This window comes from Eschrichtius robustus, chromosome 11 (genome assembly GCF_028021215.1).
Source record: "Eschrichtius robustus isolate mEscRob2 chromosome 11, mEscRob2.pri, whole genome shotgun sequence".
Lineage (NCBI taxonomy): Eukaryota > Metazoa > Chordata > Mammalia > Artiodactyla > Eschrichtiidae > Eschrichtius > Eschrichtius robustus.
Genome location: NC_090834.1, coordinates 73,642,977 through 73,656,375, shown reverse-complemented (window position 1 = coordinate 73,656,375; position 13,399 = coordinate 73,642,977). Strand labels below are relative to the sequence as shown.

Genomic DNA, 13,399 nt, shown 5'->3' with positions numbered 1-13,399 from the left:
AAAATTAATTAATTAATTAAAAAAAAGAAAGAGTGACACAATATTGAAAGAAAAGCCTTCACAAATAGACAATGAGATTGTCAAACTGCATAGATTTTCAGAGTTAGAAAGGCGTTTAGAGGCCTAGAGTTAGGTCAAAATCCTAACTCTACCACTAGTTCCATGAGCTTGAGCAAATTAATCTTTCTATACCCAGATTCTATTAAATGGATATGGGGACACCTATCCCCATAGAGCAGTTGTGAGAAATAAATAAGAAAATGCTTGTGAAAGATGCTTCACATACTGTCAAGTATCATATGAATCTTTTGGTTTTATAGTTGAAGAGACTGAGGCCTAGAGAGATAGATTAACTTGACCAAAGCTACACAGCTTGTAAGTGGCCTGAGTTAGGGTGTGTAGAATTGTAAGGGAACAGTGTGAAGAACTAAATTTTATGACTTCTTGTAAATAAATTTTGGATGAAAAACTGAATTTAAACGTATGGCCAAGAGGATAATATATCTCATGCTTCTGCTGATTCTAAGTGGGGGTGGGCGGGGATGAGGTTCTGTAGAGATATATGTTTTACAATTGAATGTCCCAACTTAATGAAGATTCTCCTTTAAAAATACAAAATAAGGGCTTCCCTGGTGGCGCAGTGGTTGAGAATCTGCCTGCCAATGCAGGGGACACGGGTTCGAGCCCTGGTCTGGGAAGATCCCACATGCCGCGGAGCAACTAGGCCCGTGAGCCACAATTGCTGAGCCTGCGCGTCTGGAGCCTGTGCTCCGCAACAAGAGAGGCCGTGATAGCGAGAGGCCCGCGCGCCGCGATTAAGAGTGGCCCCCGCTTGCTGCAACTAGAGAAAGCCCTTGCACAGAAACGAAGACCCAACACAGCCATAAATAAATAAATAAATAAATAAAAATTTTAAAAAATGACTAATACTGTAAAAAAAAAATAAAAATAAAAATACAAAATAAGGCATATTAAAGTATAAGACCCTGTAACAGTACTGGTAGTAGTGACAAGGCCAGAATGTAAATTTATATAAACATGAAAAATGATTAATTGTTTAACTAGTTCACTCATACATTAATTCCCCACATGTTTATTAAGTGCCTACTGTGTAGTAAGTACTCTTCTGTATTTGGGGGATACTAAACTGGATAGAACTTGATCCCTGCCCTCAGAGGCCCCATGGTCTGGTAAACAATGTGATAATTATTAAAGTATATATGTTTCCAAAATAAAAATGCTATGGGAGGAGAAAGTGTTAAGCTCTGCCTGGGGAAGTATTGGCAATCTTCATGGATGAGGTGATGTTAAAATGAATCTCGAAAGGAGAGTAGAAGTTCACTGGGTCTATCTATGGGAGAAGGAATCAGAATGGCAGAGATAACAGAGGAGATAAAAAGCACTCCAGACAAAGAGCACAGTCTGCCCATCGGTGTAGAAGCACTAGACAGCATGGCACACTCAGGAAACAACAAATGGTCTGGCACAGGCTGAGTGTACAGGAGCAATAGGAGGTGAGATTGGAAAGGTAAACAAGGGGTCAGATCACAAAGTGCCTTTTACACCACACTTCGGAATTTGCAATGCATGTGGTAGACATAATTTATTCACACCATAAGTGGTGACGTGGTATAAGGTATAGAGAACAACTTTATGATGTGATATTCCTCTATTAATTTGATCTCTAGTTTACATCTCCCATTACACTAGATTCAATAGTTAGGAAACTACGTTTGTTAAGATTCATAGTCCCTTTAGTGCAATGGTACCCTGTGGCAAGTGAAACTGTGCAAATAGTGTAATGATACATGCAGAATAAACAAAACTGTTTAAGACTGAAGCAAAGCCAAGGTCCAACCATTTCCCTGGGATGTGGGGAAATCTTGTAATCTGCAGTTTGTACTAAACCCCATCATATTTAGCACATTGCTTCACAGTGAATGGGCCTTGATACTATATTTCAACCAAATGATGAAGCAAGGAGTAAAATATATAAAGAAAAGCTACGGTTCTTCTAATTGTTAATGCCTTGCAATTATGCCCCTTTCTGGAATAATAAAATGTTCCTTGGCAGAGGTCAGGATCTCTGCCACTGACTTATTTAACAGATCTTCTTAACATCTGTCCTGCAGACTGTGCACTTTATTAGTAGACAAGAGACCCAACAGACTTAGCCTGCTGTGTCCCTTTTTCACATTCACACAGCTGTGGATTAACTCAGACTTTCCAGAAGAGGACCAACCAGAAGGGATAGTAATGTTATTGGCTGATTCTAAAAAGATGGGAAAAAAGAGCAGAAACAAATGTTGCCCTAGTACAATTCAGTGTTTTTAGGGTGACAATTACCAGTCTGTTGTAAAAAGGAATAAAAGCAGCTATTTCACTAAAAAAGGAAAGTCTATTCATATCTGTGTGGGAACCTAATCAGGCTCTTGTTTCCAATGACGATGACTCCACAGCCGCACCAGGTCTGCGACAAGAATGCTCCTTTTGTATGCCGATAATGTGGAAACGATAAAATTTCCTTTAAGAGACATATGTGTTTACATCATGAGATGTGTTATTTGACAAAATGCTTTGTTCTCCTCGTATTTTCCATGCGGAGTTTCATGCTGGGTTGTTTGGCTGGAAATCTTTGATTAACTAGAATTAGTTGCTGAAATAAAATAGACACTTTTGTTTTATGAGTCCTCTTGCTGAGCTGTAAATTATTGTAAAACATATAAGAAGTGACAGAAAGAAGTGCTGATTTGAACCTCTGACCCACGACAGGCACAAAAACATAAGATTATTCCTTCAAAGAGCTGCAGAGAGACATAAATATTCCATGGTCCGCTTGGAATTATGCCCTCTTAACAAACTAAAGTTGTGATTTTACATCGTGTAACGAGCGTTTTCTAGAGGTGTTACGGTAGGCTTAGAGGAGATATTGAGATTTCGAAAATCCCCCCCTAAATTAGAACTTTGAATGCTTAAGGGGTTTTCTCTGTCCAACAATGGACAATGAAAACAAGAACAAAGCAAAGTTCCTGTTCCCTAAATGAATAGCCAAGGGTGGTTTCCCTTTTTCCAGAGAAGTGGTACATTTTATAAACCTTAAGCCTGTCGTCTCAAAGCTACGTTTGGCCCTTAGTGTGAACATTTTAGTTCTATGGAGCAGTCTTTGGGTACTAGCCCAAAGGAATGGGCTGGGAGGGGAGACACTACTAAAAGCAGAACAGAAATTCTAATAGCCTAAACACTCCCTGTGTTGCAGGGCTTGGTGTCCATTCTGCTCAGGATTTTTGTAGTTGTTGTTGTTAAACAATTTTACAGGATTATTTTTAAACTTTTAGCTAACATAAGATCTCTGTTTTGGGCTTTACTGTAAGTAAAACCTACCTAACTGTCCTCCGTCAAAACTCTATTTGTTATGGATGTGTTAACTAACCTTATCGTGGTAATCATTTCACAATAGATACATATATTAAATTGTCACGTGTCCGCGTTAAAGTTACACAACTCTATTTACCAATTATATCTCAATAAATCTGGGAGAAAAAAAAAAAAACTAATTGTTCCCAGTGATGGTGTTTCAGTAGTAATTTGTAAATGTATCATATTGTGTCTTTCTTCCTCTCTCCTTCCTATTCTTGCTTTGAGCACCTGAAAGACAGCCGATCTTCTTCATCTTTGTATTCCTAATACATTTTTGCTAAATTGAATAAAAATGCCAAGTATTTTCTGAATAAGATCTTTGGAGTGACATCTGTTAAACAGAATATACCGATAAGGATTTAAGAGCCTACAGGTTTTGAGTCTTTATGGTGAGCCCCTGTTTTAAGTATTTTATGTGCATTAACTTATTTATTTATTCCATACAGCAGATCTTTTGGAGCAGGTGCTATTATTTTCCCATTTCAAAGATGTGGAAATTTAAGGCGCTGAGAGATTAAATAACTTGCCCGAGGTCACATAATTAGTAGGTTGTGACTGAAGAGTGTGCACGCTTAGTCACCGTGTTGTCCTCCCTCTCACAACAGCATATAAACCTTAGTTTTCTAAGTTTCTTCTTCAGTCCTTTATATTAACCATTACCCACTTCATCTGCTAGAATGATTTTCCAAGGTGGATTATTGAGATAGGTGTCAGTATCATATCTAGTGACATTAAAGCACATTATATGTTTATTACAAACTATTTGAATGATTTTTACTACGGCTGCTGTGTATAAGGTTATCATTCCTTTCTGCTAATTAGGGAGTTAGCCATAGGTATTACTGTAGGATACAGATGGCATATTTACATGCTGCAAAATACACTGAAGTTCTCCAATTGGAAATACTAATAATTTGCAGTCTGAAAATGATAGTTCGTGGAGGTGGCTCTGAAACAGGGTAAAACATTTATTTGAATTTTAAAAATACAGAAGAAAATATGAGTAAGGAACGAATAGGATAGTTTGCATTATTTCTTACGGAGTTTACTGGATCGCTTAAAAGTGAATTCAAAATACATCCTTATCTCTCAATATTTATTACAAATGCACATTTCATGTTATTATATATATTTTTTAAAAGATTTATTTATTTATTTTATTTATTATTTTTGGCTGCGTCAGGACTTAGTTGCGGCACATGGGCACTTCGTTTTGGTGCACGGGCTTCTCTTTAGTTGTGGCGTGTGGGTTTTCCCTTCCCTAGTTGTGGCACGCAGGCTCCAGGGCGTGTGGGCTCTGTAGTTTGCGGCCCGCAGGCTTTCTAGTTGAGGCGCGCAAGCTCAGTAGTCATGGCACGCGGGCTTAGCTGCCCAGCGGCATGTGGGATCTCAGTTCCCTGACCAGGGATCGAAGCTGCGTCCCCTGCATTGTAAGGCAGATTCTCTACCACTGGACCACCAGGGACGTCCCTCATGTTATTATTAATATGAGATTTAAAAAATAAATCTGTACATTTCATTGTAGGTATAAAATTTTGTTCATTAGCATAATTCTAGTGTTCAACCTTCCAAAGTCTCCTGAGAAATTAAAAGCCAGTTTAAAACAGTTTACAGTTTGAAAACAGTAAAAACATTTTCATATAATAAACACATTTATTTCCAACCAGCAACATTTGTTCTGTCCATTCATTAAAGGTAAAAATTGGCATTTAGAAAATATTATACTTTCATGCATTTTTTCCCAAATATATATTTATAACAATTTTAAAACTTTTTTCATTGCATACTTACCCATATTTGTCTTCATCCTGTGTTGTTTTGGAGGCTTCCTTATGGATGGAAATCGAAAGGCATAGAAGCTGGGCAGTTGTAGAATAGTTTTCAAGCAATAGCATCTGGTTTCTTGGCAATCATCATGGGCCAAGGCAAGGCAGCCCTGGCATATCTCCAGATTTTCCTGTGGGTATTGCTGAGGGATTTCCAGGTCTGCCATGTTGTTGTAATGGTGTTTCCTAGAAACCCAGAAACTCAGAAAGGAATCCAAAGTCTGTCTGATAGTACACAAAGTCTGCATGATCTGGCCCCCTTGCTATCTTTTTGACACCTGACCTATTACCCTTTGCCCAGCTCACTCAGCTGTAGCCACACTGGCCTCCTTGCTGTTTCTCAAACATTCTAAGCACAAGCACATCCTTGGCCTTAGGACTTTTCACCTATCCTTTGCTTCTGCCTGCGATGCTATCCCCAGATAATGACCTGGTTTGCTCCCTCACTTCTTTTGGGTCTGTATTCAAATGTCCTCTTCTTTTAGTTTTCTGACCTCCTCTATATTTCTTGCATAGTACCTGGCCAGTAGTAGCCACTCAATAAATAGTTTTTGAATGAGCTTGAACTGAAATTCACCTTTCAGTTACAAAGAAACAATGCTTTTAAGTATTGGGAACCTAACATATATTCATTTACTGAAAGTATTTTATTAAACTCAGCACATGCACTCAAATATATATACCCACTGAAAAATTCCTTGTGACTTAGTTTATGGGAAATAATGCTTGGATTTCAAATCCAACTTCTAGACTCATTGATGAGTATTTATATCCTATTGGTACAGTCAAGATGCATTTGCTTAAGACTTCTCTGATGAGCTATGGCTTTGCGACTAGAGAGTTAAAGGAGCATTACAAATGCAAGCTGTACCACTTGGAGCACATTCAGAGAGCTGGATCTCTTCAGCATTGCCTGCCCAGCTCTTGGAAACAGAGGAAAACAGTAAGATTCATTCCCATAATGCCGATTTCCAACTGCCCTCATTATCACCTCTTCGAATATCTTGCTTCAAGAACCAAATTACCAATTGTTTCAATGACTGCACTTTTATTTCTGTAAATAAAGCATTATGTATTTACATATTTTATTTAGCACCCTGAAAGAAAAGATACTTGGAAGAAGCAGCAAGAGATTGAGTTTTCTTGCTAAAAATATTGGGGGTGGATTTGTTTATTTTTAGTTATTTGCACTGTGCAACTATGTTCCGTAAGGAAATGCTCTTCTGAGTGCATTCCAATATAATTGGTGCAATCAGAGAATGAATTCTGATTTTTTTTTTTTTCATGGCAGACGACAGGGTGCTCTGTTATTTGATGGATTCCCAATTTTTAAAAATATTCTCTTTGTTCAAGGGTAGGACCTTTGACCTGAGCCTCTTTCCTATTCTTTTTTCTGTTTTTCACAGCTTCTCCTCTCCTCCACACCCAACGTATTCCCCCTATTCCCCGTCCCATTAGCACAATGAGTTATGTCAGAGGAGCAAGCTACTCAGTGCTTGGGAAAATAGGCAAGATGATCTCTAGCCAGGAAAACTCTTTTTTCAATTCATTTTTCTTTACTTGACATTCTTGAGCCGGCTGCAGGGGATAATGAAATGAATTAAACAGGTCTTGGCTCTCCAGTGGCTTACAGTCAATGCTTGTCCCATTTTTCCCTTGGTTTTTTGTGGGGAGACAAATGGCAGAAGTCTCAAAAGGGGTGAAATAGGTCTGCTCTCACCTGAGACAAATTTGTCCCTTTATTTATTTTTGCATAAACTTTAATTTTAAACATCTGTAGAAACCTTAATGTAATTATAATTAACCTAATTACTATGGTTGCATTTTAAAATGTGTACATTTTAAGACAAATATTAAAATAAAATTCTACAACATAAATCATTCTTGGGTGCCCAATGATGACTTTTTAAGTACATGTAGGATGAATTTCTCTTTAAATCTCAGGGGAATGGTGGAAAAACATCCCTTTTATGTAGTCCAAACTAAAAGCTCTGATAGAAAGTACAAACTCTATTTGCAGTTAGTTCCCCAAGAGAACAGAACACAAAGAGAAATGAGTCCTTGTGAACACCAAATGGGGAAAATAGGGAACCTTGGGTTCTAGATTTCATTCTACCCACTGCTCACAAGTTGGTATGCTTATGCGAATCACTTCCTTTTCTAGGTTTTAGTTTTCTTCATCTGTAAAGCAAAAGGATTGGATTAGATCATGTATACAATTCTTCCTTCTGCTAACATTGTGTTATCTGGTGTTTCTTTGCAAGAAAATCAATGCATTACATGGTGAATTCACATGCTTATTGGTCCAAAAAGACAGAAATGAAGAGAACTGACCTCCATCTCTGGGGTTCTTTGTGGAGAGGGTGTGAGGAAAAGTACACTAAGAAAATGGTGTGGGCAGAAATTATAGTAATTTTAAGAAGACAGAGACAAGGTAAATGAAGGGGTTTTAATGGTTCATGTTAACAGAGCATCTATTAATTGTCAGGCATTAAGTTAGGTGCTAGGGACATAAAAGCAAATAAGACTCAGTTCTTCCCTTAAGGAGCTCATAATTTGGTGAAAGGACACAGAGATAGAGAATGACGTATAGTGGGAACACAAAGGAAGCAGTGGTCAGATAAGTCTTTAAGGAGAAGGTGATTTTTGAGTTAAGACTCAAAAGATGAGTAGAATTATGATAAACAAGAGGGGTTAATAGGAAAGGAAAATATGGCAATAGAAAAATATGCAGGAGGGGCAAGGAGATTAACTTGGAAATTAACCCAATATGTGACAAGTGGGAGTAGTAGTTCTTCCCCTATTCCTCCTCTCACCTCCTATCCTCACAGCCAGTTTTCTTTGGTATCAAATATTAGGGGTATAGCTAAACAAGTACCTTCTATGCTGAAAACAAGGACTTCAGTTCTTTCCTTCCATAAAACCACAGCTATATTTCCTGGATCATTTTGTTGACATTGGAGGTTTATGAGAATTAAAAGTATTTGTGATCGCCTTCAAATTATTTTTAAGCTCACTCCCCCACCCCTCTTTCAGTCTGTAGTGACTTGTTACTGACACAGTTTCTTCCCTGTGCTGAACAAGCACTAAATCAAGCTGCTTAATTACCCCTGTCTCCGTTTCACCTTCTCACAGCCTCACAGCTGAACTTATCCAGCTGTATAGCATGCCTTGCTTGGTAGGCAGAGGAATGGTCATCAGTATTGTTTTGAGAGGGTAACAAAATCCAGGATATCCCTGGAGAACTGAGCCAGGCTTGGGGCCCCGTGTTAGGCAGCATCAATCAAGTAAATAATGACATTTTCTTAAGGTTGCCCCCTTACCCACCCTGCTTGTTTCTCCAACATTTCCTTATTGTGCCCCTGAGTGGTGCCAGGGAAAGACAGCAACAACATCTGAGTTAACCTGGGCTAGAGGCCTGGGGTTCTCAGATATTACTTGGAACCATAGCAAATCAGGTAAATATAAAGGTGAGAGTTGAAATCTTCAAGTTAGTGCCTACTGAATCTGTTTTTATAGAATAGCATTTTTCTCTTTTCTTCCTTTCTTCATTATCTACCAATAGGCAAGTTGTATTTGAGGGAGAATTTGTTTTTCTTTCTCTCTGGGTCAGATTCCGACAGGCCACTTTAAAATGCCCTTTCTAATTGGAATGACAAAACACAGGAGAATTTACTCCAAAGAGAATACAGCAAGTGAAGTTGTGCCTGCTTTTTTACTTTGGTTTCCCTGTACTAGAGCACACTGGTGCCAATTTAAAGGCCCTGTCAATTTCTCTTTTTATCAAGTTCTCCTATTTCTACCCATAGTCTGCATTGTTCTTTTTACTTTATCAGTCTGTTAAACATATGTCACTAGGGTATTTCAGGTGTCTTCTATTATGGCTCAAAGATTGGTTGGAGAAGGGAGTTTAGCTAAAAATTGTGCCCCTTGCTCCTTCAAGGTGGCTGGTAGGACCCCCCTTAACTCTTCATTCTCCATTTGAGGATTGTGAAATGCCATTTTAGAAAAAGTAGCTGTGAGACATCTGGAAGATGTCAAAAGAGCTCAGAAGAGCAGCAATATCAGAATCTCTCTTCTTGGACGATGATTCTTGTCTGGTGGTTAGGAATAGGAAATGCGTTTCATCGTGATTCACTGTATAGCTTATTTTAACATATAAAAGCAGAAAGCACATGGGCTTTAAAGTGAGACTGACTCTAAAATAGATAATAATTCCTATCATATATAACTATTTTGAAGATGAAATAAAATAATAAAGGTAAAATACCTAGCACAGTACCTGACTGAGCTGGTGCTCAATATATGTTTGTTGAATTAACACACGAATGAATGGGGGTGATGACTGGATGAGTGATTATGTGAAAATCACGTGATTATGAGAATAAAAGGCCTTTCACCTTTTTTTTATGGTGCTCTCCTTTGGAGATCTGATGTGATTTTATCACAGAAAGCAGGTATAAAAGAATATGTATTTCACATTATGGGAAATATTAGATACACTGTGACACCATCCATTATAATTTGATGTAAATTTGACTCCTTGGGGGGAAAAAGCATGCCTTTCTTCCCAAATACAATAGTGTTGTAAAATGACCCTGACACAAAACATTTCTTAGGTCTTGGCCGTAGGCCAGCGTGTGTACTCAAAGACATTCAAGAATTTTACCATAAGGCTGAGTTTGGTTGGTAGGACCTACTGTTTTGTGCTGAATCTAAGCAGACTTAGTTATTAAAGTGTCACTAGAATCCAAGGCTAGTCTCAGGACACAGAACTCCAGAAACACTACTAGAGGTAATATGTATTTGTGGGCTTGTGAGGTCTTCATAGGACTTTCTTAATCCTATGCTTAAAAGATTGGTCAATGAGTTAGTGATAAAGCATAGAAGAGAGTCTTTGTGTCCTGGTTCTAGTTCATTGCTCTTTCTAGGTACTTCTCTTTTGGGGATAAAGTCTGAAATTATTAATGTGGCCTAACAAGACCCTACCCCTCTTTCGCCTCTTCTCATGCCGCTCTATGCTCACTCAACAGTTGCGCCATGTTGGCCTTTTCTAAGTTCATCGAAAAACGTTACCTTCTTTCCTGCCTCAGAGCCATAATAATTGATGTGTCTTCTTTTTGGAGTGTTCTTTATCAACCTTTCCACATGGATAGTTGGTAAAGCATTACTTCCTTAGAGAAGCTACTCTGATCCTTGTAGTCCTTCAGACTACATTAAATACCTTTGTCAGACAGTCACTTGACATTCTATATTTTTCTTTCTCAGCACTTGTTCTAACTGTAATTCCTAGTTACTACCTAAGCATTTATTTAATACCTCCATTAAGGCAGGGACTATTTCTGAGTTGCTTGTTGTTGTACCTCCATTGTTTAGCACAGTGTTTAGTTAATAGTACACATTTAATAAAGATTTGCCATTGAAAATTTCATCTGTACTGGAAATGTGCTTGAAAAGTACCAAGGTTGGTTCATATATCCATTTCTACTTTAAATGATAACGCTGGAATGAGAGCTAGAGAATCCTTATTCTAGCTCCAGTACTAACTATACGATCTTGGGCGTGCTACTTCTGTTCTCTAGACCTCAGCTCATCAGTGTAATGAAGAGGTCAGACTAGACTAAATGATCTGTTAAGCCTCTTTCAATTCCAGGTACTAAGTATGTTATTGTTCAGCTTGCCAAAATTTTAATGCTGGCTACTTTATTAAAACTGAACTAATAATAAAGGTAGGATATTTTTTAGCCATAAAATAGTAAAAGCATTTCTTAAAGTGCTCCTATAAAATATGAGTGATTTTATAATTTTGAAAAATATTTAACAAGGCTCATTTTTACATGTATACACTGCATGTCTTTATATATTTTGGATAAAGAGACAGTTCAATATCCCAAACAACCACTGAACATTTTTCAAAATTGAAATGGAAAAACCTATACTTACAAAAACAATCTTCACCAAACTTTAAATGTTTTTAGGACTTTGGCTAAGCCTGTTATAAGCTTTACTACATTGTTGATTTTTTAAACCTCAGTGTTGCTTGGAAATTAATATTCAATATTATCGTCATTATGACTATGAACTGTGTTCTGAGAATCTTACATGGAATGACATTTTTGTAAACGCTTATGTAATAGTTGATCAGAGTTTAACCTTTTTCCTTCCTAAACCATTAGTTTGCAAAGGAGTTTTCTAACTTAAAGCTATTTATTTGAATAGTATTTTATGTTCTTTCAGAAAAGGATGCAGTAGCATTTAGGGAAACTTTAGATTTATAAGTAACTAGGCTGAGAAGAAATATTAGTACTACAATTTGTGTTAGAAAAGTATAAGATGGGTTAGTGAAGCTAGCAGTTATTGAGGAGCTATCTAGTCTACATTCTAAAAATGACTTCAAGGAAGAATTTCTTGTGAAACAGTATAATTTAACTTGCACTGAATTTATTTTCCTTTTATTTCTTAAAACTCAACGCCATAAAATTATTCATTACATTTACAATAAATATAATCGTATACCACTGCTGTTGCCTCATTTATAGAGAGAATATCTCTCCTCCCTAACATCCAGGGATTTTATATACAGCACATTAATTCAGAAAATATTGATTGGTTATCTCTTATTTGCAAATCACTATTGTTGATGCTAGGCATTCAAAAATAATTAGGTTGATCATGACTTCAGTAAGCTTACAGTCTATCAAGCATGATAAGACGTGTGCATAACTAAACACAAAGTTAAAAAAAGTGATAAGCATTGCAGGAAAGGTGCAAATCAAGTGTTAAGGATCTTTATCTTACATGTCCTCCAGAGCTATGTGCTTGTTCCAAGACTTTGAATCCTCCTCAGCTCCTAATACAGAGCCTGGCATATGGGCATATGGAACATATTCAATTAATGTTCGCTTAGAAGATGAGCTATTTGTGAAATTGTTCTGTAAACCTATGCCTATTCAATGAATGGCATTCTTTTCTCCAAGTCAGATCTAAAGTCTTCAATCTGAAAAGCTCTATACTTCTATCTAAACTAATATATTTTGTTAGACAGAATGTGAAAATTTTTATTTTCATGAGCACTTTCTATCTTTACATTGGACTCTAATTTCTGATTTCTGTTTCAAGGCTCATTCTACTAAATCTTATCTGATATTCTACTGTCCGGTTTACTAAGGTCTGTGAGTTTTACAGGCTGTGGCTATGCTTCTTCCTGCCTCTAACATATCAGTAACCAGAAGGCACAAGGAATTCCAAGGAATCAACAGTTCTAAGGCACCTTGCCTTTCTTAGGTACAAGCCTTTAGAACGGGATGTAAAATAGATGATTGTCGAACTTTAGAGGAAGCAATGAACGCTACTCTGTTTCTCCAAGGCAACTGTTGTTCAATTATTTTGAAGGATTTCTGAATTTAGTCAGCCTTTTAAAAAATAGATTTGTGTCCAAAGATTTGTTTTTCTGCTTTTCTTCACTAGTTGAAGTTCCTTGAAGGACTCAAGATTGAGTAAAATTGACTTTCTTCTGATCTTGTGAATCATGAGGTAAAATGAAGGCATAAATGATGTCTAAGGACTCTTGCCTCTCGAAGATTTCCTGACTCTTTAATACTCAATAGTAAGGCATATTGGTCATGATACCAGCCACCATATAGCCAGTACTTTTCCCCTCCATTCAGTGTAGAACTTTTCTTCACCGGCTCAGCATCCACCCCCCCCACCCCCGCGCCCCGCCCCCTTTGAAGACACCTGGCTGAATTTTAAAGGGAAAAGATATAAAAGGAAACAAGGAAAAAGGAAACACGATAGTCCTTTCTTTCCCCCGAAGTTCTAGCAGTTTGACTGACTCTTACTTGTGAATTTTTCTTGCCACTGAGTCATTGCACATACAGAATTATGAAACTTTAATTTCTTTAGAGGCTTGTTATATTAGAAACATTGTTCCAAAGAAAGCAACAATCATGACATAGGCACATCTGGCTCTTGCAAATTATTCTTTATTAAGCTTTCATTTAATTACATGTGCTGAAAGGTCTGTTTTTGATTACTGTAATTTTTTTTATTTGTCCATCTGAATGATAGTAATGCTGGAAATTACATACAAACCACCTGTTTTTTCTCCCCTACTAATATGGCAAAGTTTGAGCTATTTTCTCTGTGGTTAATGA

General features: G+C 37.3%; 1 protein-coding gene across 14 annotated transcripts in view; it reads left to right on the top strand.

Annotated features, from left to right (window-relative positions):
* The window catches only part of SOX6 (SRY-box transcription factor 6), a 625,789-nt gene that overhangs the window by 517,530 nt on the left and 94,860 nt on the right, over positions 1 to 13,399 (top strand). The gene's annotated exons all lie outside the window — the stretch shown is intronic.